Source organism: Canis lupus, chromosome 20 (assembly GCF_003254725.2).
Source record: "Canis lupus dingo isolate Sandy chromosome 20, ASM325472v2, whole genome shotgun sequence".
Taxonomy (NCBI): domain Eukaryota; kingdom Metazoa; phylum Chordata; class Mammalia; order Carnivora; family Canidae; genus Canis; species Canis lupus.
Window position 1 is genome coordinate 3,757,344 of NC_064262.1, and position 24,858 is coordinate 3,782,201.

General features: G+C 52.9%; 1 protein-coding gene and 1 long non-coding RNA gene across 7 annotated transcripts in view; one reads left to right on the forward strand and one right to left on the reverse strand.

The window, feature by feature from the left end:
* IQSEC1 (IQ motif and Sec7 domain ArfGEF 1) overlaps window positions 1-24,858 on the reverse strand; it is a 377,913-nt gene that overhangs the window by 325,715 nt on the left and 27,340 nt on the right. The gene's annotated exons all lie outside the window — the stretch shown is intronic.
* On the forward strand, window positions 12,046-18,188 carry LOC125753189 (uncharacterized). Its single transcript, XR_007404377.1, has 2 exons — window positions 12,046-12,832; window positions 15,682-18,188. It is a non-coding gene; the product is annotated as an uncharacterized LOC125753189 (long non-coding RNA).

The following is a 24,858-nucleotide window of genomic DNA, read 5'->3' on the forward strand; positions in this document are numbered from 1 at the left end:
TCAGGCAACATTAAGTGTTTGTGTTTAACACACCAAAGACAGAGCGGTATTTCACCAGAAGCATTTTCCTCTAAACAAATGACATGAAGAGTCATCACTAGATATGATTTTACTAGATTTCGTTATGATTTGGGCTGATTTTTCTCTCTTTGAAACATATGGATGGTGTTAAAATGAAGGTTCATCATAAACAGGATTGAATATGCATGTCCTCACTTGGCAGGTGGTAAGTGTCAGAAACACTTCTAGTCACACATTCAACAAATATTTATTAGGCCCCTAACGTGTTAGACACAGGCTGGGAGACACAAAGAAAACAAAACAAGGCCCTTGCCATGAAGAGACTCAAATTAAATGGAGATTCAGAAAGACACATAAATAGGTGAGTTCTAAGGAGCCTGACCAAAGTGTGTCCACAGGGCAATGAAAGCAAGGAAGAGAGAGAAATTAACTGCCTGGTCGAGACAGGAGCAATTTAGTTTGGATTTTGAAGAATGTATAGGAGTTCTCTACAAGAAAGGGCGTTCTAATAAGATGCAACAGTATGGCCAGACTGAAGGTAGGAGACAATTGAGAGCAAGAAAAGGTTTGATGTTCTAGTACAGAGCGGAAGAAGCAACAATCTAGAAAGGCTATTTGATTCACGAATTCCCCAGTTTCTAATTCAACAGACAATATAGCTTAGGAATTAAAAACACAGGTTCCAAAACCAGTCTGCCTGGATCTGAATCCCAAGTCTGCCATTTAGCACCTGAGTTACCCTGAGTAAGCTCATTTCCTTGTGCCTCAATTTATTCATCTGCAAAATGTAGTAGCTATACCTACCTCCAGTCACTTATTCCGTCCTTTTGCAAATAATTCCTGAACACCTGCTTTTGCCAGGAATTGTTCTAGGCTTGGGACCCGTCAGGGAACAAAACAAAGATTCTTGCCCTCTTGTAGCTCACATTCTAGTGGGAAATAGTAGACAGAGCAGAAGGAAGACCAGGAAGACACGGAGTCAGAGGGCTGACAGGGACAGGCCGTGTAGGGCCTGTGTCCATTTGCCCTGGGGAAGACAGCAGTCACAGCAGGGTGCTGAGCAGAGAGGGACGCGTGCTGACTGGGGTCTTCTCAGGACTCCCATGGCTGAGAGCAGGGGCCGTGCAGGGGTGGGGAGGGGTGGGATTCCGAGTGGATTCTGGAAGGTGAGCCAGCAGGATTCACTGATCAATGAGTGTGTGAGGGACATGGAACAGTCTAGTACATCCAGAGGACTAGATAAGTTAATACATGAACAGCACACAGGGCGGGGCGGGTAGGTGACAAGCTCCCAGGTCGCAGCAGGAAAATATTTAGGGGGTGCCTGCTTTGTGCCAAGGGCTCTGCTACATGAAGGCCTGAAGAGTTGGGACAAGACTCATCCAGAGGCAAAGGGAAGGCTTCTGAGCAGGGGGCCCATCTCCCAGCACAGACCTGCAGGGGTGAGACCAGTGGCCAGGCGGTCCAGATCAATGGCCACGAGGACTCTCAAAGGTAGCATTTCGTGGGAAGATGTCCACACGCTGGGGGCAGGAGGGGTCACAGGCCCAGCTGGAAGCTGCAAGGGCACATGTGTCGGGCACGGTTCCCTCCCTGGCTGTGGTGGCACCTGGGGCCAACTACCCACATGCCAAGGCCTGAGGGCCGATGCCCCTAGCCAGGCTGCTCCCCCTCAGTTACCCTGCTCCTCACCCTGGAGCCCAGCCCCAGCCCCAGAAGCCTGGTCTCAGTTTCCAAAGGGGCCAGGAGAAGACATTCCGACCCTGACCCTCACAACCCTCTCTGTGGGCCCACAGGGCGGGTTCCCCTCATTCTCCTACTACAGTTTGTGCTCCCCTGCAAACTGGCCATGGTGAGTCGGCATCTGTAGCAGGAACTGTGATTACTCATCCACGGGCCCCACATAGCCTGACTCTCGCTAATAAATGAACCTAAAAGTCCATGTTTCCCGGCCCTCCTGCGCATCTCAAACCCCATCACCTGGGAACAAGCTGATGTTTTGATGCCATTTGCCAAGAAGTTCAGAATTACTTCTTTACAAGGCTGGCAGGATCACATCGCTGTAAGAATTTGCCAGAAGTTGCAAGTTCCTCAAAGATCCCCATTCCACAGACAGAAAACAAAGGAGCAGAGAGGATGGATTCTGCAAAGGGCGGGTGAGCTGGAACCTGAGCTGGGTTCCTCCATGGCCCAGCCTCTCACTCCTGGAGCCCTTCCATTTGGAGGGGCTGGGAGAATGTGCCTGTCCCCGCCCTGAGCCCAGCTGTGCAACCGTGCAACCCCAGAGCCTCCCTTCTCATCCCTACGCTGCAGACAATAATGACCTTGTATCCTGCAGGTGTGGGCAGAGTGAATGTCAATATGCGTAAAATGCTTGGTGAAGAGTCAACGTCGACAATTATAGCAATTATTTTTATAGATTTTAAATTGAAATCTATCTTGGAACTTTGAACAGCCAAGTCTTATTTTAACTCCCAAAGATCTTAACACTTTTTAAAAATACTGAAATGTTTTAGAACATTACCAACCCCTTTGCATGGCCTACAGGTGCCAGGTAATCTGTTCCTACTCATTTCTCCCTTCCTAGCTCCTCTCTCTTACCCTGCCCTGCATGCTCCAGCCTCACCAACTTATTAAACTCTCCAAAGAAGAAGACTTACGCTCACCAGAGGGCCTTCACACATGCTGTTCCTCTGCCAGGAACACTGTTCCCTCGACTGGATACCTGGCAAGCTCCTTTCCTCTCTCTCCTCAGGCTTCAGTGTAAATGCTACTCCCTCAGCAAGGCCTTCCATTCTGAAAATTTAACTCTCCCCCCACACCCTGCCCCATCTCACTCAATTTCTTCTTTTGACACTTAGAACAATTTCTCTCTAAGGTATCTGTCTTTTTCTTTTTACTAGTAGAGCCCAGCCTGGTACCTGACACAAGGTAGGCCACACAGTACAGAATACAGTATAGATAAATAAATCTGTGATATGAGTTGGCACCATTTGTGTACGCACACACTTACACACACATGCATGTGCACACTCACAGTCACCACAGCACAGCATGGAGTGGTGTCAAGCTCTCAAGCGCCTAGGTTCAAATCCCTCTTTTGCCCTAGCCAGCCCTTAGATAAGTTTCTTTTCTTTTCCTTTTTTTAAATTTATTTATTCATGAGAGACACACACACAGAGAGAGGCAGAGACACAGGCAGAGAGAGAAGCAGGCTCCATGCAGGGAGCCCCATGTGGGACTCGATCCTAGGACTCCAGGATCATGCCCTGGGCTGAAGGCAGATGCTCAACCGCTGAGCCACCCAGCCGTCCCTTAGATAAGTTTCTTGCCAAATTTTAGGGCTAGAGTATTGCTTCAGTTGGCCAAGATCTCAGCATCACGACATTATACCACGATTGTGTGCTGTCTGATGTGTACATGGCACGTACTGATGGCTACATAAACGTTAACTGTCGTTGGTATACGATGATCACAGATACAGACTGTTCCAGCCCCAAATACACACTGAGCGTCCATGGGCCAGGTACCATCCAGGGACACTGAGGCAGCAGTCCCCTCCCCGCCCTTCACAGTGCCCATGGCCTCCTGTGTGATGATTTAAACAGCAGTGCGAGAGAGGAACAAGCAGTTGAGACAACACGGCTAAGCTGTCCTAGGCTGCCAGGGCCTCGCCGTCGCGTGAGTGATCACAGACCAGTGCAGGGGATGCAGGGGGAGATGGCTGAGGGCTCACAGGGGCCTCTCCGAGGAAGACAGGTGGCAGGGGACTCATATTCATCTACTCATCCCCTCACTCATCCCCAAACTTCTATCGCTCCTGGTACCAAGCACAGGGGGTCCCAATGATGATCGGACCATCACACAGAGCAGAGGAGCAGCACCAGGGGGGCAGACCCTGCACGTGAGCCTGGCCAGCCATGACTCCTGGGGCCTTGTCCAGGACATGGGGATCGAATTCTTTGCCACGGAGCATGTGTGCTGGGCAAGGACACCAAGTACAGAGATGCAGCATTGCTGCCATTTCTACCGGTGCAGACACACCCCCGCCTGGCAGTGAGGTCCTGGGGACAGGCTGACTGGGTCACCCACGAGCCAGGGACTTTCAACATGTTCTCTTGTCTGGAGCCGATGAGCCTGTGGTCTCTCCCGTGGCGCTGACTCTAGACCATCCTCCTGGCCACTGCATCAGCAGACCTGCCACCTGCCTGCTCCCCACAGGTCACCGCCCTGCCCAGGGGCCTCCCCACTACCATCCCACCTGGCTCGGGAACCTGGGGACCTCACCTGTGGGTTACTACTCTCATTACCAGCCTCGCTTGAGGCAGACTCTCACTAGAGGAGCTGAGGCCATGGGGAGGAGGAGAGGATAGGGGGTAGAGAGCAGAGGGGGGACTGGATGGGCTGGATGGGCTCTCAAACAGACAGGTGGCAGCAACAGGCATGGAAAAGCACCTAGCGTTGGTGTCCTCACACCTGAGCATTTCCACCCATTCACCTGGGCACCTGGCCCATTTTCTTGGCCTCCGTGAGCCTCGTTTCCACCCCTATCACCCCTATCAGTGCTTGTGCATGGGTCTCAACCCCACCCGACCAGCCCATCTGGTGCAGCACACATTTTACACCTTTCCTTTAATAATCTGAAGTGAAAATCACAGCTGACCAAAGCACGCCCACCAAGTAAAAAAACCAGTACTGGGGCAGCCCAGGTGGCTCAGTGGTTTAGCACCGCCTTCGGCCCAGGGTGTGATCCTGGGGACCCAGGATCGAGTCCCGCGTCGGGCTCCCTGCATGAAGCCTGCTTCTCCCTCTGCCTGTGTCTCTGCCTCTCTCTGTGTGTCTTCCATGAATAAATAAAAAAAAAATCTTTAAAGAAAACAAACAAAAAGAAAAACCCAGTACTGTGCCCTCTGTATCATAAAGAAGAAATCAAAGAAAATCACTTATGACCAAAATAATCCAGGTTTTAAGACATCAGTGTAGCATGTCAGTGCCTAATATGACCCTGCTGTGGGATAAGGCAAAGAAGCGACATCCACATCTACACCTGGCCACAACAGATGCTGTCAGGAATGGGCAGGCGTTTAGTGGAGGCTCTGACGCCATTCAGGGCGTGCCAAGGTGATGTGATTTTTCTGAGATCATGAACAGCTCTCAGTTGAGATCAACACTAAAGGGGACACCTGGGTGGCTCCGTGGTTGAGCGTCTGCCTTTGGCTAGGGTCAGGATTGAGTCCCACATCAGGCTCCTTGCAGGGAGCCTGCTTCTCCCTCTGCCTGTGTCTCTGCCTCTCTCTGTGTCTCTCATGAACAGATAGGTGAAATCTTTTAAAAAACAAACAAACGAACAACTTCTCATAACTTAGAGACCAGCTGTGCTCCTGGGAGTGTCAGCACTTAGGTGGAAATCAGGGTCCAGGCTCAGAGGATTAAGGGCAGCATCTCCTTCCACGAAGGTCTGACGGGGACATTCAAGAGTCACGAGGTGCACATGATAATTCTCCACCCTGGAGACTGTCCCACACATTGCTGTACAGCATGTCCACCCCCATGACTGCCGGTCACCCCAAGCCCCCGGACAGGCAAACACCCCAGCCAGCACCTCCAGCAGGGAACACGCAGGGACAAGTCTCGCCCCTGCACCAGGAGTCAGGTAATGGAAGCCGATGGCCACCCAAAGGCCTCTGTTCTCCCCAGAGCCCTGGGAACAGGAAGAGGTTGGTGGGGGATGAAGTCAGAGGTGGAGAGACAGGTGAGCAGGCTGTTAGAATAACTCAGGTGAGAAATAAAGGAGTCTTGATTGCAAGTAGTGCCAGGCAACAGAGAGCCACAGGGAAGGCTCCCACTGCAGGCAGTGGTGGGGGTATGTTAAGGACCCATAAGCCAGTGGTGAGTGGTTAAGGGGGTGAGAGAGAGCAGGGCGGGGGGCTGATGACTCCCTGGGGCTGGCCTGGGTGAGTGGGTGGGTGAGCCCAGGACCCTGAGGGAGGCACAGATCTCGGGAAGAGGACGAGCTTGCTCTGGACCATACCCAGTATAGCCTGCGTGCGGGTGTCCAGCAGAGGCCCCATGTGCATCTAGATGTAGCCCAAGGCCCCACAGACTCAGGAGACAACCCCCTCACAAGCCCCTGGCCCACTGCGAATATGCACAAATTATTGCTACTCTCCCGACCCCTGCACACCGCCCTATTGAGTATCCTGTCCCCACGGTCCACCCTGGGGCACCTCAGTACCCACCTCACCCGCAAGCCCCTCCCACCATCCGACAGGGTGATCTTCACCCAGCGTCACCACCATCAGCCTCAGCCAGGAGATGAGCCAGACCCTGAGGGAAGGGGCTTGCCGAATGGTGTGTACAGAGTCCTTGGTTTCTCCTCTGCTCATTTGCAGCCAGAGCCCGGATCCCAAAGCCAGGACTGAGACATAGCTGGAGTCCCCGGGGGCGCAAGGGGGACTTTGTGTATGGGCATCAAAGCTGCCCTGTTTGGCCTTAGTTCTCAGAGTTGAATTTCTGGATCTGATGACACTAAGGTTGCCCTGCCGGTCCTGGGGTGGGGGAGATGGAAGCTGAGAACCCCAGGGGCCAGGCTCAGTGGCACCAACATTTAACAACAGGATTCCTAAAGGGAGGAGGAGTGGAGGCTCTCCAACATTTGTGCTCAGTACAGGGGGTCCTAAAATAATTAAACAAAGAACTACTGTATGAGAGACCTAGCAATCCTACTTTCGGGTATTTATTTATCTGAATTGAAAGCAGGGACTCAGATAATTTGTACATCTATGTTCATAGCAGCCACAAGAACCAAGAGGCAGGGGGACGCCTGGGTGGCTCAGCAGTGGGGCGTCTGCCTTTGCTCAGGGTGTGATCCCACAGTCCCAGGATCGAGTGCATGGAGCCTGCTTCTCCCTCTGCCTGTGTCTCTGCCTCTCTCCCTCTCTGTGTGTCTCTTATGAATAAATAAATAAAATATTTTTTTTTTTAAAAAAGAGCCAAGAGGCGGGAACCACCTGAGCGTGCACCCACAGATGGATGGACAAACAAAATGTGGTCTGTATGTACGATGGAATAGTATTCAGGACATTCTAATGTGTGCTACAATGTGGATGCACCTGGTGGACACGGTGCTAAGTGAAAGAAGCCAGTCCCAACAAGACGGTGTAGGGTTCCACTCACACGAGGTCCTTAGGGTGGTCAAACTCACAGAGACAGAATGTAGAGGGTGGGGTGTAGGGGAACGGGGATTTCGTGTTTCATGGAGACAGTTTCAGTTTGAGAAGATGAGAAACTTGTGGAGACGGGTGGCAGGGATGTTTGCACAATAGTGCAGTGTACTTAATACCCCTGATCTGGACACTTAAAGATGGTTAAAATGGCCCAGCCTCTACCCTATCCCAGCTCCACACAGCCTCCCCCCAAAAGCCTCCTTTCTCTGACTTTTTTCACATTAAAATCCTCAAGATCAGCCCAGAGTAGCCTGCTATCTTATTTTCTAGTTCTTGTTTTAAAGAATCCGTGTCCTCTCCCTGAGAAACAAAACCGAAAGGCACTCAGCTCCCCACGGGAAGGGCGTGGACTCTGGGGCTTAACCCTTGGGCTCAAATCTCAGCTCCACTGCTTACAAGCTGTGTGGCCTTGGGTGGGGCACTTGACCTCTCGGTGCCTCCCCTGTAAAATGGGAACAATTCTAGTACCTAGCAACCCAGCCAGGGTGGCCGGGAGGGTTACACGGGGTAAAATGTGCAGTGCGCTCAGAACAGAGGCTGGCATCGGGTGAGTGCTATTTACGTGTCTGCTGCTGTGATTACTGACGACGTGAAACAGACGCTCTCTGTTACTTCTGGGATCTTTAAACACACACACACACACACACACACACACACAAGCTTCCTCTAGCTCTGGAATACTAGGTTGGTCTTAATTTTAAGCTTCAAACCTTGGGCACAGAGTGGGTCAGTGGGTGCCTGTGTGCGGTTGTGTGTCCCTGTGTCTGTCCACACGTGCCGATGTCTGCAAACATGATGGCAGGTCTCTGCCGGGGGGGAGCCGTCTCTGCGACAAGCCCATTACCAGCACCCGTCTGCGCTTTTGTGCGGAGCCTGCGTCCCCGCCGCCGGGCCCGTCCACCACACACACTCAGCACCGCAGGCGCCTCCGGACTCCGTGCCCCTTTGCCTGTGCTGGCTCTTGACAAGGAGCCTCTTCTCGGCCCCCGGGAGAGCCCGACTGGCTCTCAGAGCCCCCTGCAGGGCCCCGTGGCCTTCCCAGTCCTGCTCTGCCCACACCTGCCTGGCTCCCTATCCCTCCTCTGACAATCCCTCCCACAGCCCTCCTCAGAGGACGGGGTGCCCTCTGCCCTCCACAGCAGCCTACAGGGCTGCAGGGCTCCCGGAGACACCCTGCGCCCAGGTGGGGTATGCGTGTGCCTCTGTGGCGGGGTTGCCCTTGCCTTCCTGCCTCCCCTGGGCAGTCACCACCCCATGGGCCTCCTGCATTACTGCCCCCCACCCTGCCCACATGCACCCCTGGGGTTCAGCCCCACAAGAAGGGGCTCAAGACCACGGCTGAATGGCACGTGGGGCCCCCTCTCCGAGGGGACGCCCACAGACCTCCTCTTCCCTCCGGGAGACCATCCCCAGCCTCGCTTCCGGGCAGCACTCTGAATTTCCCCTAAATTGACTTCCCCCTCCTTGTCATCTTGTCCTCTTGCTGGTGACACTAATACATTCTTGCAGCTAGGCTGGAGAGATTACTGCAGCACCCCCCAAACCATCCTCTCCAGGGGCCGGCCTGGCTGCTATAAAACAAAACAATACAAAACAAAAACCAACTCCCAGGCAGTTCGTGCCTCAGCGATGGCGAGGGTACAGTGAAATGGCCCAGTGGGTGCGCAGCACCCAAATCACACATGTCAAATCAGCTTTTCCTCCCTTCCCCTCCCCGACCCCTCACAACTCTTGTTGTGCTTGATTAAAGACAAAAAAATATTAGTGTTCCTTAATTCCTTTCCGGCATTTACAACTAATGAGAAATGTATCCTATTATTCCAGTGCTTGCAGTTTCTCACCCCATGAAAGCTAATAAATCTCTCTCTCGCTTTCCCCAACCATTGCACACGGTGTTTATTTTGAAATATGAAATGTGAAATTTGAGGCAGTCAGCTACGAGACGTGGATTATTGCTGAGGCGCTGGGAGAAGACGGGGAGCAGAAGGGGCTCCGTGTGTGGATGGGGGACTCGGAGACCACAGACCTGGGGCCAGGCTCCAGGAATCCGATGACATATACAGGCTCTGTGTGTGTGCATTTGATTTTCCTTGTGGGAGAAGATCCAGGTTCCTCTGTGGGATCTGAAAGCCAGAGAAGGATTCAGAGGGATGCCCTCATTAGAAGCAGCAGGGCTGGGCTGCCCCTCTCTCTCAAGGACAGGGGGCCTGGGAGGCGGCTTGGTTGGCACTCCCTGCCCCCTCTCCCTGAAGCCTCACTTCCGGGTGCTGGTCCTGCACCTGCCTCCAGGAGCTCAGAGATGGGGCGAGCCCAGATCCATCCAAAACATCCCTATTCACAGTGGGGTCTGTGCACCCCACACCACTCCCAACAAAAAAATCCCCAGATGACACGGCCCCCGAGGACTCTCTCTGGATACGTGCTCCCTGTTTCTGGGCCTGTATCTCCAGGAGTCAACCAGTATTCCAAGCTGGTCATGGGGGTGCTGGTGGTGGGGTGAGTGGGGCAGATGGACGTGTGAAAATATGAGAGGAGGAGGAGGAGGGGGATTCCATCCCAAAGTGCCTTTCTGGGGAGGGTGGCTGTGCAGTCTGCTGCCACTGAGGCCGGCCCCTCTCCTTGTGGGACCCAGGAAATTTAACAAAAATCCCCTACCCCTGGACAAGCAGAGCAGGACTAACTCCATTTTGTGCTACACCTGCCACCTCCTGTATGACCCCCATGACCTGCTTATTGCTTAAGGCGCTGCCCCACCCTAGTCAAGCCCCTGGACACACCCTAATTGGAAATCGGCTCATAACAATGTAACCCCGCCTTGTGCCCGCCAAAACTGCGCTCTGATTCCGACCAGAGTGATAGGCCAGCTCAAGTGGTCACTGTAGGGTGAATCGTGATTCAACTGGCCACCTGCGTGTGGACTGACATGACTGTGCAACTTTCTATGTGTGTTACAATCCCATGGGCCACTGGCCCCTATAAAGCTGCTAAGCCTCTTAGCCTCGGGGTCCAAGTCCCTGCTCCGCTGTGTCGGGTGCACTTGGACCCAAGCTCGAGCTTGTAAATAAACCCTCGTGGTTTGCATCGGTGTCGGTGGTTTCTTGGGTTCGAAATCTTGGGCACAACATCCTAAGGCTTGGAGCCTGCTGGTCCCCGCCTGTGGACATTAATCCAGGACCCCGGCAGCCTATGCAGCCGAGGACAGAGCTCCTTGTGGTGGTGACAAATGTCTGAGCAGGTTATTCTTATATCTGTGAAATGTCTTCGGGTCCTGCTGCTACAGGCTTAATGCAGGGGGCTTGTTATTTGAAGGTATGGGGCAGTAGGGAGGGGCCTGTGCACATCCTAGGACAGCCCCGTGCGTCTGGGCCTTACGTCCTGTTCTCACACTGCCTCTCCCTCCTCTGAAGCAACTGGCACATCTGAGCCAGCGAGCTGGGGCAGAAGGAGCAGAAAGGCCTGCGTCTAGGCCTGGCCCTTGCCACTGCCATCGGCCTGACCCCCGGAATTCAGGACCGACCTCCTGGACTCAGTCTTGACTCCCTAAATCAGGACTGACTCCCTGGACTCAGGCTGACCCCCTGGACTCAGGACCGACCCTCTGGACTCAAGACTGACCTTCTGGACTCAGGACCAGCCCCCTGGACTCAGGTTGACCCCCTGGACTCAGACTGACCTCTTGAACTCAGGTTGACCTCCTGGACTCAGGCTGATCCCCTGGACTCAGACTGATCTCCTGGACTCAGGCTGACCCCCAGGACTCAGGTTGACCCCCTGGACTCAGGCTGACCTCCTGGACTCAGGTTGACGCCCTGGACTCAGACTTACCTCTTGAACTCAGGACTGATCTCCTGAACTCAGGCTGACCCCCCCAGACTCAGACGGAACCCCCTGGACTCAGACTGACCTCCTGGACTCAGGACCGACCCCCTGGACTCAGACTGACCCCCTGGACTCAGGCTGACCTCCTGGACTCAGGACCGACCCCCTGGACTCAGACTGACCCCCTGGACTCAGGCTGACCTCCTGGACTCAGGACCGACCCCCTGGACTCAGACTGACCCCCTGGACTCAGGCTAACCTCCTGGACTCAGGACCGACCCCCTGGATTCAGGCCGACCTCCTGGACTCAGGCTGACCTCCTGAACTCAGGACTGACCCTCTGAACTCAGACTGACCTCTTGAACTCAGGACTGATCTCCTGAACTCAAGAGACTCCTAGAAGCTTCTGCCTAACTGTCAATCTTACCTTTTAGAAACTAATGAACTACCAGAATGGAAAAAAGCAACATTTGAGGAAGCTGCCTATGCAGATGAATCAGAAAATGCAGGAAAGTGCCTCCACCTCATCATAATGTTAAAATCCCCCTCTGAATATTCATCCCAAGCCCTAATGAAAGGAGCCTGCTTTCTCTTGTCTGGGAAGTCACGGCTTGGGAAATTATCCCGTGATCTCCTTATTTGTACAAATAGAGTGACCTTGCACCTGGTGCAGTCTCTGCAGAGACCCATTTTGGTCCCATAACACCACCTTCTAGATGACGGGGGGGGGGGGGGGTCCTCAGCAAGAGATACAATTTCTTTATGCCTTTGCTTCCTGCAAAATGAGACGACTGGGTCTCCCCCGAAAGGACTTGGCAAGGGTGGATGTGACCACGCACAGAGAGCCTCGCACCTGGCCAGACACCACCAACATTCACTAACTACTGTTCTATGGCTCCCACTGCAGAGTTCAGGGGCGAGACCTCACTGCAAGCTTGCAGCCAGCTGGGACATGAGCCCTTTAGAGGGGCTCGGATAGTTTAGCAGATCAGAAGCTAGATCTGCAGCAGAATGCCACGAAGGCTGAGGTCTCAGGCTTTCCGGTGCCCAGGGCTGCACCCTTTATAGTCTGACCGTGCTGGACCAGAAACCCCTCTGACAACCCCATCATCCAGCTTTCCAAATGAAACTGGCCACCCTGTCTTCTCAATTGAAATTTTTAGGAGTTGGGCCCTCTGCCAGGAGTGGGGCCCAAGTCTGCCCTGCTTTCACTTATGGGGAGCTATGGTTCCAGGTGGTCCTGGGAGTACCCCAAACTTGCCCTCCCATCTCACATCACCCAGGAAGTCTGGAGGGATTTCTGAAAAGAAGAAAGCTAGTGCCCTGTATTAATTAATTCATTCCACCCTCACATCGGCTCTGTGGAGTGGGTCCCACATTTTATCAGATGAGGGAACTAAGGTCATGGCATGTATGCTGCCAGGATTGGTACCAGGCTCTAAATAACTGCAGCACACTTACTCTGGAGAAGAGCTGGTGGATAAAGTGGACAGGGGGGACAGGGAAGCAAGGCCTCTTGAAGCCCAGGCAAACACCCTTTAAGCCTCCACTCCTCTGTGCTGTGGATATGCGGCCCTGCCTGCACACACTCCCGCAACAGGAAGCTCACTATCTAACAATAGGCCCTGGCCCCATCCTCAGGAACTTTCAAGTTGCAGAACCTTCTTCCGTTGAGCTGTCAGACCCCGACCAACCTACCTTCTCAAGGCGAGAACACATCTTTTCCCTCTGTCGCGACCACCCCACAGAGATGCAGACCTATGAAGGTACCAACTCCATGCTGGGCCTGGGATGGGGATAGGGATACAGTGGGAGGGATGTAGTGGCTACCGTTAGCTCCCTGGGCTGGCTGTCTGCAGCTGGGGGGCCTCTGGTCTCTGCTGGAAGCAGCCCCCACTCTTGCTGGCTGGCCTTGAATACCCTGGGGACTTAGTGAGAGTCTGTGTTGTAGAAGCGACAAAATGCTCCCTGACCAGGTTTTGGGGGTTGATTTCCTTGTCTGAGGCTCAAGGCCTGGTCTGGAGGGCCCTGAGTTGGCCACAGGCTGCCCTACAACTCGGATGCTCCTGCCCAAGGATCTGAGTCCTAGAAGCTGGGTCCAGGGGTGGGGCCATCTTGAGGGATGCCCTGCCCTGTCTCTGTCCCAGAGCATGTCTGCTGTCCTCTGACTTACCCATCCTGGTTCCATATTTGGACAGAGTGTTTGACTGATAAAAAAATTTTAAAATATAAAAGGTCTAGAAACCACTTCCACAAAACATCCATCTGTGTGGAGCAGGACAGCACTGAGTCAAGGGTAATCCAGAACAGAGTCGCTGGGCTGACAATGACTGCCCCATGGAGGAAGGCGTCGGCACCTGTCACCCTCCTGTGGCTCCGGCTCTGCCCACCCCCCACCATCTGTATACAATCGAGTACTGCTGGCCCTCCTTACAGAGTCAGGACTCCTGGACCAAATGCAAACGTTCCCCATTCTGAATTTTTCCTCCACTGATCTTTGTTTACCCCTTCGGCCAACCGTCTCCGAGGGAGTGCACCCAGATGACAAAATCATGGACCGAGGAAAACGAACATTAGGGGGCGCTCTGGAACAGGCGCAGGGCCTGGCCCACCCTAGACAGGGTGAGTTGGACAGCCTGCACATCACAGCAGAGGCTTTCTCTGGCGAAACTACTCCAAGGCTATGGGGCAGAACATGATGGGAAAGTAGAACTGCCTTCGGCCCGCAGCCTTGCCCTTGGAGATGTGTGAGCTTGGGAAAGTCGCTTCGCTCTGGATTAGCTTCCTCATCCATAACATGGGGTTGATACCTGCCCGGAACACACTCTGTGGAAATTAGATCAAAGACAGCACCTCCTCTGGTATCTGAGCAGATGTTTCCAACCCCAGCTCAGCCTTTAGGAGGAGACTAGGACCTTCATAGAGGCCCCCAGGGCTAGAGGCAGCCCCGTCATAGCTTGGCCAGGCCCCAAATGCTTCCTTGGTCACTCCCAGATCCACCATAAGGAGTGCTGAGCTATGGTCCTGCCACCCCTGCCCTGGTGTACCTGGGGCACCGTCGAGCTGAGCATCCACATGTAGATAGGACATCCATGGTCTGCAATCAGGTGGCCTATGTCAACCCTGGCTCCCACTATACTCTGAGTGACCAAACCAGCCAGCTCCTTCTGTGCCTATACCTGTTCATCTGGAAAACCAGGTACTAGCCTGCCTCAGGAGTCGAGGGGACAGGCACTGCCCACAACCTGCTCTCCTCTCCTGGTCTGTTTAAGACACAAGTAGGAGCCTATGATGCCTCCATGCAACCACGATGTATGCACACACCTCACCCCCCTTGCCTCTCTCACTCTCTCTCTCTCTCACTCACACACACACACACATACACACACACACAAGCTAAGCTGCAAGAGCCTCTGAGACCTCCAGCACGTAAGAGGCAGCTGTGGAATAGCACTTTTAAAAAAGAAACCTGTATGATGTTTCAGTTTGGGAAGATAAAAAAAAACTTCTAGAAATGGATGGTGGTGATGGTTGCACAACAGTGTGAGTGCCACTGAACTATATGCTTTCAAATGGTTGGTCATGATGGTCACTTTCATATTATGCATATTTTACCATGATAATATAAATAATAATAATAATATGTGTGTTGTTTATTTAAATGAGACAACCCATGTGGGGCAAAGAGACAGCCCCTGTGTGACGGCAGGGACAGTGCCACATTCACGTTGGCAGCCCAGGGCCCAGTGTGAGGCTGGGCACTTGAGCGCCCAAGAAATAGCTATGGAAGAAGAAAAGTGTCAGGCGGTGCTGGGTTGGAGCTGGACTCTAATTCTTCATGACCTGGGTAACCTGCTTGGCCTTTCTGAAGCCCCAAACTGTGGGAGACACAGAGACATGCCGGGATTCTTGGTGACCTTTCTGATGCACTCTACTGACAGGCAAGATGGGCAAATAGTGACTTAAGTAACTTGTCCTGGTCACGCGCCAGCGGCGCACAGTGGGTGCCTTGGCTGCACGATGCACGTCTTCACCACACCGAGCCATCTCAGAGCACATCCCTGTGCCAATCCACCTGCATGGTGTTTTCTGAGGGGGCATGTGCTGGCTGCACTCTCCCCTCGCCCTCAGTGGGCTACTGGAGCACAGTCACTTGGTGACAACCCTTCACCACACTCCTCACAGGTGCTTCTGCTTCTGCCACAAGCAGCTTATTTTAAAAATGTAGTATTTTGCCTTTGTTGAGCTTGTTCACGGGCTTTACTTACCAAGACTGAACTGGAGTTTCATGTTAGGTGGATGTCAGGTTTTAATACCCATGCGTGAGGAAGAAATCATGCACAGGCAAAGAACACTTGGAAGTTCCTCAAATGATCTGCTGGTGGGGGAAGAGCATGGGCAGGGAGGGCTTGTGTCCGGGTAGGTATTGGGGCCTGACAGGAAACTTTAAATCATTCTGGGTAAGTCAGATCTCAAAACTGCCCTGCACAGAAGCTCGAGGCTAGTCTCATGACTGTGAGGAGTTCAAGAGAAAATACAGGGAAAGGCCTCAAGCACAGGCCTGGGCACAGAGAGGCGCTCAAAACATTTCCTAACTTGCTGGTTTGCCTCGCAGGGCCGAACCCTCTGCCACATGTCCTCGGTGGCTGCCTCTTCCAGCCTGCCCAGTCTACTTGGACAGGGAACTCATGACAACCCTGCATGTCAGCTTCGAGGAAGAAAAAGATTCAGCTGCCCCTGAGCAAGCTCCAGCATGTCCACCCAAGGCTGCCAGCCAGCTAACAAGTGGACAGAGGGCTGTCTGGACATCTGGAGCCTGCTTGGACCCCCCCTCAACCACAGACCGCACCCTGCACCCCCGACCCTGTCCAAGGCCAGATAAGAGCGTCTTTGAGAATAAGCGTCCAACAGACCCTTCTGGAGCAATACCTTCCTCCTGTGGGTGGTTCTCAGCTCCAGATGGCTGGAAGGAGGGGTTGCTGGCCTGGCGCCCACCCTTGTCTCACTGCTGCTCACAGAAGCACCCACACCCGGTGGAAACTGAAGTCAAGCAAATGCGCTCAGCAGAGAGATGGCTGGGGACCGACAGCTGGACAGCCCTGCTTCCCGAGCTTGGCCCCTGAGGACCAAAGATAAGTTCTAAGAACAGATCTGACCCTCATGGGCCTATTCACTTCCTGCGGAGGCATCCTCTTCACTGCCTGGGATAAATCAACGTGGGTGGTCCCCCTTACCCCCCAGTCCTCTTCCTAGAAGGATCTGGATTTGTGGCTGTTTTCTGGGCATTCTTTATATTTCTGGGGAGGCAGTTTGGCAGCACGGGAAGCAGCTAAAGACACTGGATTTCCCTTCTGCTGCCTCTCCAGCCTCACCGTCCTTCTGGGCCAATTTCCTCATCTGTCCATGAGGCCTCACAGGCCACACTTGGAGGTGAAGAATATTCAACGATGTGTTGTGTTCTTTCATTTGCTCTGCACACATCTATGCTGCATCTGCTCTGTGCCAGGCACTGTTCCAGGTGCTGGGGATACAGGGTGAGCCAGGCAGAGGGTGGCCCCACTTTGTGACCAGAACTGAAGACCAGCCCCTGGCCTGTCTGACTCTACAATAAGCCGCTGTCTAAAAAAAGCAGTTGATTAAAAAAAAAAAAAAAAAAGGCAGTTGATCATTAAATACCACTCTATTTCTTTAACACTCAGAAATAGCTCCTCTGCAAAAGTGCAGGAAAAGGTGAAACCACAACAGTTATACATACAATCCGGGTGATCATCAGGAAATGTAACTCATCTATCATTTGCATGTTGGGCCCTGAGCTTGGCATACAGTGGTGCTAAATAAATGTCTGCTGAGTAGATGAATGGGGAGGTTCACTGTGTCAGAATAACACAACCCCAAAGACTGGACAGCCAGCCTACTGACAGCAAACATGTGACCCTTAGGTGCTCAGGGGCCAGACCTCTACTGCTCAATTGTGAGCAGCCAGCCTGACACTTGATGGGATCTATTCCCAGTCTCAGGCATATATGATCAACCAGAGACAAAGGACTGTCTTGGGGTGAACAGTCTTCCTTTGAGGAAGACTGCCATCTCCTCTGGCCTCCCAGCCACCATTACCCCACCAAGCAAAGACTGAAGCAGGCCAGCAACTTCAAGTAACACAGCACAGTGACAGGCATCGCAGAGCTGGCCATCTGCTCTGCTCTGGGGTGGAGAGGGAGGTCAGTGACCCTCTGCCAACCGGAAATCCCAGCTTCACATGCCACTGAAGTACCCTAAGAACCTCAGTGGGGGGATCCCTGGGTGGCGCAGCGGTTTGGCGCCTGCCTTTGGCCCGGGGCGCGATCCAGGAGACCCTGGATCGAATCCCACGTCGGGCTCCCAGTGCATGCAGCCTGCTTCTCCCTCTGCCTGTGTCTCTGCCTCTCTCTCTCTGTGTGTGACTATCATAAATAAAAAAAAAAAAAAAAAAGAACCTCAGTGGGGACATACTCCAGCATCCAGAGTCTTAGGGAGCACAGGATATCAGCCACCTGCTGCTATGATGCCGCTGCCCAACAAACTGCTCCAAAATGCAGTAGCTTAAAACAGCCACCATTTGTCATATTTCCCGAGTCTACAGGTTGGCTATGTGTTTGGGGCTGGGCTTGGCTCATCTTGTCATGGGTCTGTGCTCAATGGGGGCCAGCCGGTGGCTGGCCGGCCCGGGGATGGCTGAGGTTTGACAGTGACGACTCAGAATCAAACTCATGGAGAAAGGAATCAGGATAGTGGGTGCCAGGGACTGGGGATTAGGAACGGGGAGTTATTGTTTAACAGATATGGAGTTTTAGTTTTGCAAAATGAGAAAGTTCTGGAGATGGAGGGTGGTAAAGGCTGCACAATGTGAGCATACCTAGCGCCACAGGACTGTACACTTAAAAATGGTTAAGATGGTAGGGGTGCCTGGGTGGCTCAGTTGGTTAAGTATCTGCCTTTGGCTCAGGTCACGATCCTGGGGGCCTGGGATCAAGTCCTGGATGGGGGTCCCTGCTCAGCAGGGATTCTGCTTCTCTCTTCCCCTCTGCTCCCCCGCAGATTTGCTCTAACTCAAATAAATAAATAAAATCTTTAGTCAAAAAATCATTAAGATGGTAAGTTTTATGTTGTATGGGCTTTGTCATAAAAAGAACAAAACAAAAACCAAACAGCACAAAGGAAGTACAGATGGGCGAAGACTGTGATGGAGGTTTTCCGAAGCCTCTTACTACAGAGCCCTTAATCCACTTTGAAGTCCTCAGCCCAGTGAAACTAGCCATGAGAGCCAGGCCCTGGGGGCCGTCGGGGCACTAACTCAGAGATGCCTACTCCCATGTGCTCAGCCTGAGTGCAGCCACAGGCCACACTCCCTAGGGGAATTCCATGTGTGCCCCGCTCTCCGTACTTGCAGTCGAGTCCAGAGGTGTTGCTGGTTAGCATGAGGCACCTTCAGGAACAGAGTCTCACAGACGGAGCCAGCAGCTTGCTAAGCAGCGTGGCTGCGATGGGAATGGGTCCTCACTGGCCCGGTGATGGCATTCCCACCAGAGTCCTGCTGACCCCTTCCACTCCCCCCTATGAAAGAGTAGGAACAGCCAGTAAGAAGCCGGTGTCCTTGAGGGGGGTAGGCAACTGGGTCCCCACACGGACCTGACTATGACCGTGGGTGAATGGGGAGGATTTTCACTGTTCTGCTGACCCAGGCGGAGGCTCATGTGCAAATCCTACCCCAGGAACACAGACCTGCGTGCCTTGGGTGAGCATTTCAATAAAGTAGGTTCCAAACACCCAAAGGACTTCCTCGAGTTTCCAGAGTGGGACGCACAGCTCTTGATGCCTTCTTGGGACAGGCATCTGGTCAAATACCCCAAACAGAACCTGCTAGTAAAGTCTGCAAGGGGCAGCTATTAATTCATCCACAGTCAGCTTGACCTCCAAAATCTACTAGAAATTACCTAATAAATACATCTGCCCCAACTGGTTTTGCCTGAGGCCTCACCCCTCCCAGTTGCCCCCAGGATGCTCTGGGACTCCATTCCATTCCCTCGGATAACATGACCTCCTGGCACCTTGTCCCTGTCACTTCCTCCCCTGGCCCCCGGCTCCTCCTCTGGACCTCCCACGATGAGTCCTCACACTCAATCCAAGGAAAGCCCAAGGCACAGGCCTGGGCTCTAGACTTCTGTGGCCTCACCCCCCCTGGGGGCCCCCAGGAGCTGTGGGTCTCTCTCCGGCTGGCGACCCCTGCTTCACCTGATAAAGGGCTCACCTCATCTCTGCCCTCACTGTGTCAAGTGAACACCAGGCCCACTTCTTTTCTTTAACTGAAACCTAGGCCAGATATTTATCTCCAATAATTTTCACTACATGAGCTCTCGCCCAGCAGTTAGGGGTGTCAGAACCATTTACAGTCTTCATTCCATCACATTAGCAGCCTTCTCAGTTCTGTGTCAAGTGCAAATTCGATAATGAGCTTCCGGGTCTCCATGTGGATCTCCCAGGAGAGGCTTCGGGGCCAGGAGGGGGTGGTTCGGGGGCTTCCTCTGGGCTGGCCCAGCCACCTCCCCCAGCCTTCTCACAGAGGCGTGACAAACGTGATGGCCTGGTGGACGCCCTGGGAAAGGCACCTGCAGGGGCTATCCTCCGGGCGCCAGGCTCTCTCACTGACCCTGCGGTCCTAACGCTTCAATGGTCCTTCCCAGTGTCCTGGCTGAAGTCAATGCCCAGCTCACAACAGTATGGGTTTGGATGTGCTAATGCTCCATGTCGGTAAACAGTCCACGTTGGAGTCATCCAGGGTTGGGGGGCGATCCCTCTCTCCATCTGCCTTTCAGAAGCTCAGGAAGGGAATGCTTTGGGCTGAGAAACTGGTGCTCTTTCCAAATTCCTCACCATGTCTCCGAGGCTACTGGAAAGTCAGAGTCTATATTAGTATGAGGGGAAACTAGTTTTTCCCTCTGAATTTTTTTTTAAGATTGTATTTATTTATTTGTATTTGTATTTGTATTGTATTTATTTATTTATTTATTCATGCGAGACACACAGAGAGAGGCAGAGACACAGGCAGACAAAGAAGCAGGCTCCCTGCAGGGAGTCCGATGCGGGACTCAATCCCAGGACTCCGGGATCATGACTTGAGCCAAAGGCAGATGCTCAACCACTGAGCCACCCAGGTGCTCCATCTGAACTTCTTACCGACGACTCTCACCATATCACTGTGCACTGCACAAAGTTCTCCAAGGGTATTCAAGGCTGCCCTGCTCTGACCTTCTGTCTCACCCCTACCTCCCACCGTTGACTCCCACCTGCACCCAGACCCTAGGCAATAAGGCTCACATGTCCACCTGTTCCGCAAACCTGCTCCTAAGTTCCATGTGGAATAACCACCTTCCTCTCTGCTGGACCCCACCCCACCCTTCAAGACCCATCTTCACTGTCCCCTTTTCCAGGGAGCCTCTCCTGATGCCTCAAACCACACACTGTGTCCTGCTTCCTCAGATGCTTTTGGACCTTAACAACGATGATGGCCAACATTTACGGAGTGATCAGTACATACCAGGCATTGTTCTGAGCACCTTACTTAGGGGACTTTAATCTTGGCCGTGACTCTCAGGATACTTGTATAATCTCCGTATTACACACATGGAAATGAAGCCCAGAAACATTAAGTAACTTGCCTGAGGTCACACAGCTGTCAGCAGAGAGCCGGGACTGGGCCCTGGTGCTCAGGCCCCAGCATCCATACCTCTGACCCCTCTCTTCCCGAGCAAAGGCTCTACCCTCCGCCCCAGGCTGTGGGCAGCCATCACCTTCATCACCGAAATCACTCGTTGGGTCGCAAGTCTACTTCCTTAAGGGTAGGACTTCATTGCTTGGCTGGCCGGAAGGAAGGGCATTTCCTTCGGGGAATTTCCTTATGGCTTCAGCACCATTTCATTTAATAGAGTTTATTTTATTTATAGTCCTTAGTCATTGCTGTCAGCTTACTCTCATTTGTTTCAGTTGACTTCAGGAGCCAGTGTGGAATAGTGAAGAAGAGTCTGCTAGCTCGGGGTTCGAGTCTCCACTCTCACTGTGTGACCCGAGGCAGCTTACTCCACCTGTCTGGGCCTCACTCACCTCTTCTGACAAGTGGGGTGGAAGAGCCTACATCCTAAGGGACGTGAGGTCAAGACGAGGTGGTGTGCAAGTGCAGACCCCCGATGCAGAAGAAACAACGTGGACAGAGTGGCCACCCGCTGACTTCATTCTCTCGGGTCAGGACGGAGACTCCCAGGTTTCCAGGGCAGCTTTGGCCCCCAAAAGCCTTACGACAGCTCACCTTTCTGGGACCACTTCTCAATCTGTACGGTGAAGTCCCTTCCTCCTCCTGCACGTCGGAGGTTCAGAGGTTTTGTTCTGATGTGTAACATCCTGTCTGCTGCCACTGTGGTTACTAGTTTATGGTGGTTCCACGTTGCCACGTACAACACACAGATAGGACATTTCCTTCTTGGCTTTTTGAGGGCTTGTCATAAACTGTCAGGGGACAGACCAAACAGCAAAAGGTCTGCAGATTCAAAGACCAGCCAGGTCCTCTGGTTTGGAGCAACCGTGGAGGAGATGCCCCACTTGCCAGCCACCATCATGGCTTGCCTGAATTACTGCAATGGCCTCTTGGGTCTCCTGCCCTCCACCCTCATGGCCCTTGGTCTCTTCCTCATGCAGCATCCCGGGCAATCCAGATCCAGACCAGGTCTTTCCTCTGCTCAGACACTTCCATGGCTCCCCTTCCCTGGCATAAAAGCCAGAGAGCCCTACGGAGCCCCATGTGGACTTTCCTTCCCTTGACCTCTGTATCCTCACCTCCACTTCCCTTCCCTCACTCACGCTCAGCCAACCAGCCTCCTCACCATTCCTTCAGCATGCCAGCCTCAGGGCCTTTGCACTGGCTGTGCCTTCCGCCTGGCTTGCTCCTCCCAGAGATACACACAACTCATTCTTCATTTTTTCTGGCCTTTGCTGCTCACTCTATCCAAAATTCTAACAACATCCCACCCACCCCTAGCTCTCCTTGCCCATGCTTCCTTTTTGTCCTAATCTCATTTCCTCTTGAACACACTACATATTGTGCATATTTATCTCAATTATCTGTTTCTCCCCATTGAAATGTGAGTCCATGAGGTCAGGGCTTTTCTTGTTTTATACACTGCTGAAACTGCTCGACAACTGGAATAATGCAATGGCACATGCAATGGTTAATAAATATTTCTTGAATGAACAAATGAATGATGTTTGCTGAAAAGACCTAAGCACTCAGGAATATTTTAATGTTGCTGTGATTTGCAGCCAGCAAAATGCAGAGGAAAAACTTGAGTAGCTGTCACAGACATCACTCAGAGGAATGAAATCACAGTGTTTACGCACCAGCATCTGAGTGAAATATGCCAGCCTGGAGCTGCAGCCTGGTTAAGGAAGACAAAGGTCCTGATAAAGACTGAGTCGAGAGGCAAGGAAGCCTCACCAAGGAAGTTTGAGAAACCATTCCTGCACCTCATGCCAGAATTAGATGCCAGGCAAGGGAGTCAACGAAGGCACCCCTTCAGTGCTGAGTGCTAAGACCACAAAGCCCAAAATGGGGATTTCTGACCTCAGGTAGCTCGAAGCTTAGTAAGTACAACAGTAGCACACAGGAAAGCCGGTGCTCATTACAGACCAGATACCATTTTAAGTGCTTTGCAAATATGAATTCATTTAAGCCCCAAACGTACCTGTGGGGTGGGTATCATGATTATCCCCCGTTTTACAGATGTGGACACTGAGAGAGATTTAGTATCTTGCTGAAGGGCAAAGAAGCAAACACTGTAAGTAGCAGAGCCAGGATTTGAACTTAGAATGTCAGAGTTCACAGAGAGTGCAAAGCTGCCCTCTCCACCTTCTCTGCCATCAGAGAGGGGGCCTGGCACTCACAGGGCAGCCAATTCCATCCTGGAAGTCATCACCTCACTCCTGAACAGCGTAAGACACACGCCTACCCAACTGAGCTGGACTGGCGGCGGCTGGGCAGTGCAGGGACACCGAGGAAGGTGCTCGAAGAGCTCACATCAAGGTCAAATGAAGCCTCAGCGGTACTTTATTATGAACGCATCTCAGTGTTGCCACAGAGAAAACCAAATTCAACTCCATTTTCATAAAAGTTCCATCCATCAAATATTCGATAAGGAATAGTCAGTCTTTGATTTCTTAAATACAAAATGGAAGCACACACGGGGTGATAAATGTAATGATACTCTTAAGCAGCTCTATTTTTGAAGTATGAATAGCCTCATTTTCTGGGTAGCTTACTGCGTGTGGGAGAAGCAGAGATGCTTTAGATGCTGCTGCATGACCAGGGCTCGATGGAGCCCGGGGGAGGCAGGGGGAAAAAGGCCAGGACTCCCCACACTAGAAGGTAACCCAACACCATGCCTTCCCAAGCATGGTGATGATCCTGTCAAATGGCTCTGGTCCCCAGAGGCTCCCTGGAAATGGAAAACATCCCGACACACAGAGTGACATGCACCGGACTGGGGCCCCTGATGCCTCCCGCCATCAGGTGACCTGAGGATCCGAGCTCTGGCTGACACAGGGTTGCAGCCCACCTCTTGGCTTTTTGTCTGATGAGAGGTGCTTCATATGACGGCGATCACCCAAGCATGTTCACCTACATGTCCAGCCGGGCTTCACAGTCCCGTCTGTACTTTTCCTAGGCGTTTGCTCATCTGCCCACGTTAGAGTCCACGACAGCTTTGGGTTATCTGTGCACTCAGCAGACACAGATCCACGCCTACTCTGTGCTGGGCTGGTGGGCCCTGGCCGGACATGCCAGTGGCTGAGTCTGGAGGGATGAGGGGATGGGGACACCCCGGCAGTGCCCTGGGGGTGTTGTGCACCCCGGCCCTGCTGCCTCAGCTGCCTTTCCTCCTGGCTCTGTGGCACCTGCAGTGATGCTGAGCAGAGACTGTCCAAATCACCCTGAATAAAGGTGTCAGCGAGGCATCACTGCAGAGAAAGCAGACAGGAGGTGGAATTCAGCAGCAGCATACACCCGCTAGAGGCTGGGAAGAAGGACAAGCTCAAGCCCCACACACTGCAAACTCTGGCAGCAAATCCTTGCCACCTCTGCTGGCAGCAACCATGTCCTTTCCTCCTCCTCCCAACAGCTTCCTGCACACGGCGAGCAGCAGAGCTCACACCACATGGAGAATGCTCTCCATGACCCCATTCGCCCCCATGCTGGAGACAAGGAACCCCAGGCCCAGGGCTGCTCGGCTTTCCCAGGCTGTTAACCACGGTGCATCTGCAGCCCCAGCACAGGCCTGTCACAACTACGCACCTGACGAAGTTCCACATGGCATAAGTCACATCTGTGTAGTTCTCGCCCTGGCTCCACTCTCCACTATCCAGAGCCAGCGGCAAAACTGTCCCAGATGGTGGACATGCTCTCAGAAACATCTAGAAGGGCCATTCCAAACCTGCACTCCCAGGAGCTCTAGAGGTCGTGTTCATTTGTCGTGTTCATTGGTAACAAGGAAAAAAACCAGAAGCCAGTCATTTTCTTTCCAAATCCGACAGCGGGCAGGTAGGAGGCAGGCAGAGGTGCCTGGCCACAGGGAGGGAGAGGTCACTGTACTGATGCTACCGCCTGAGTCCCAAGGCTGGTCCACCATGTGTGACAGGCCTGTCCCCGCCCACCCAGGGACAAGGGTGTGTAGCCGTGGATGGGGCTGGGTCGCCCTGGCCCAAGGCCCGTGTTGGT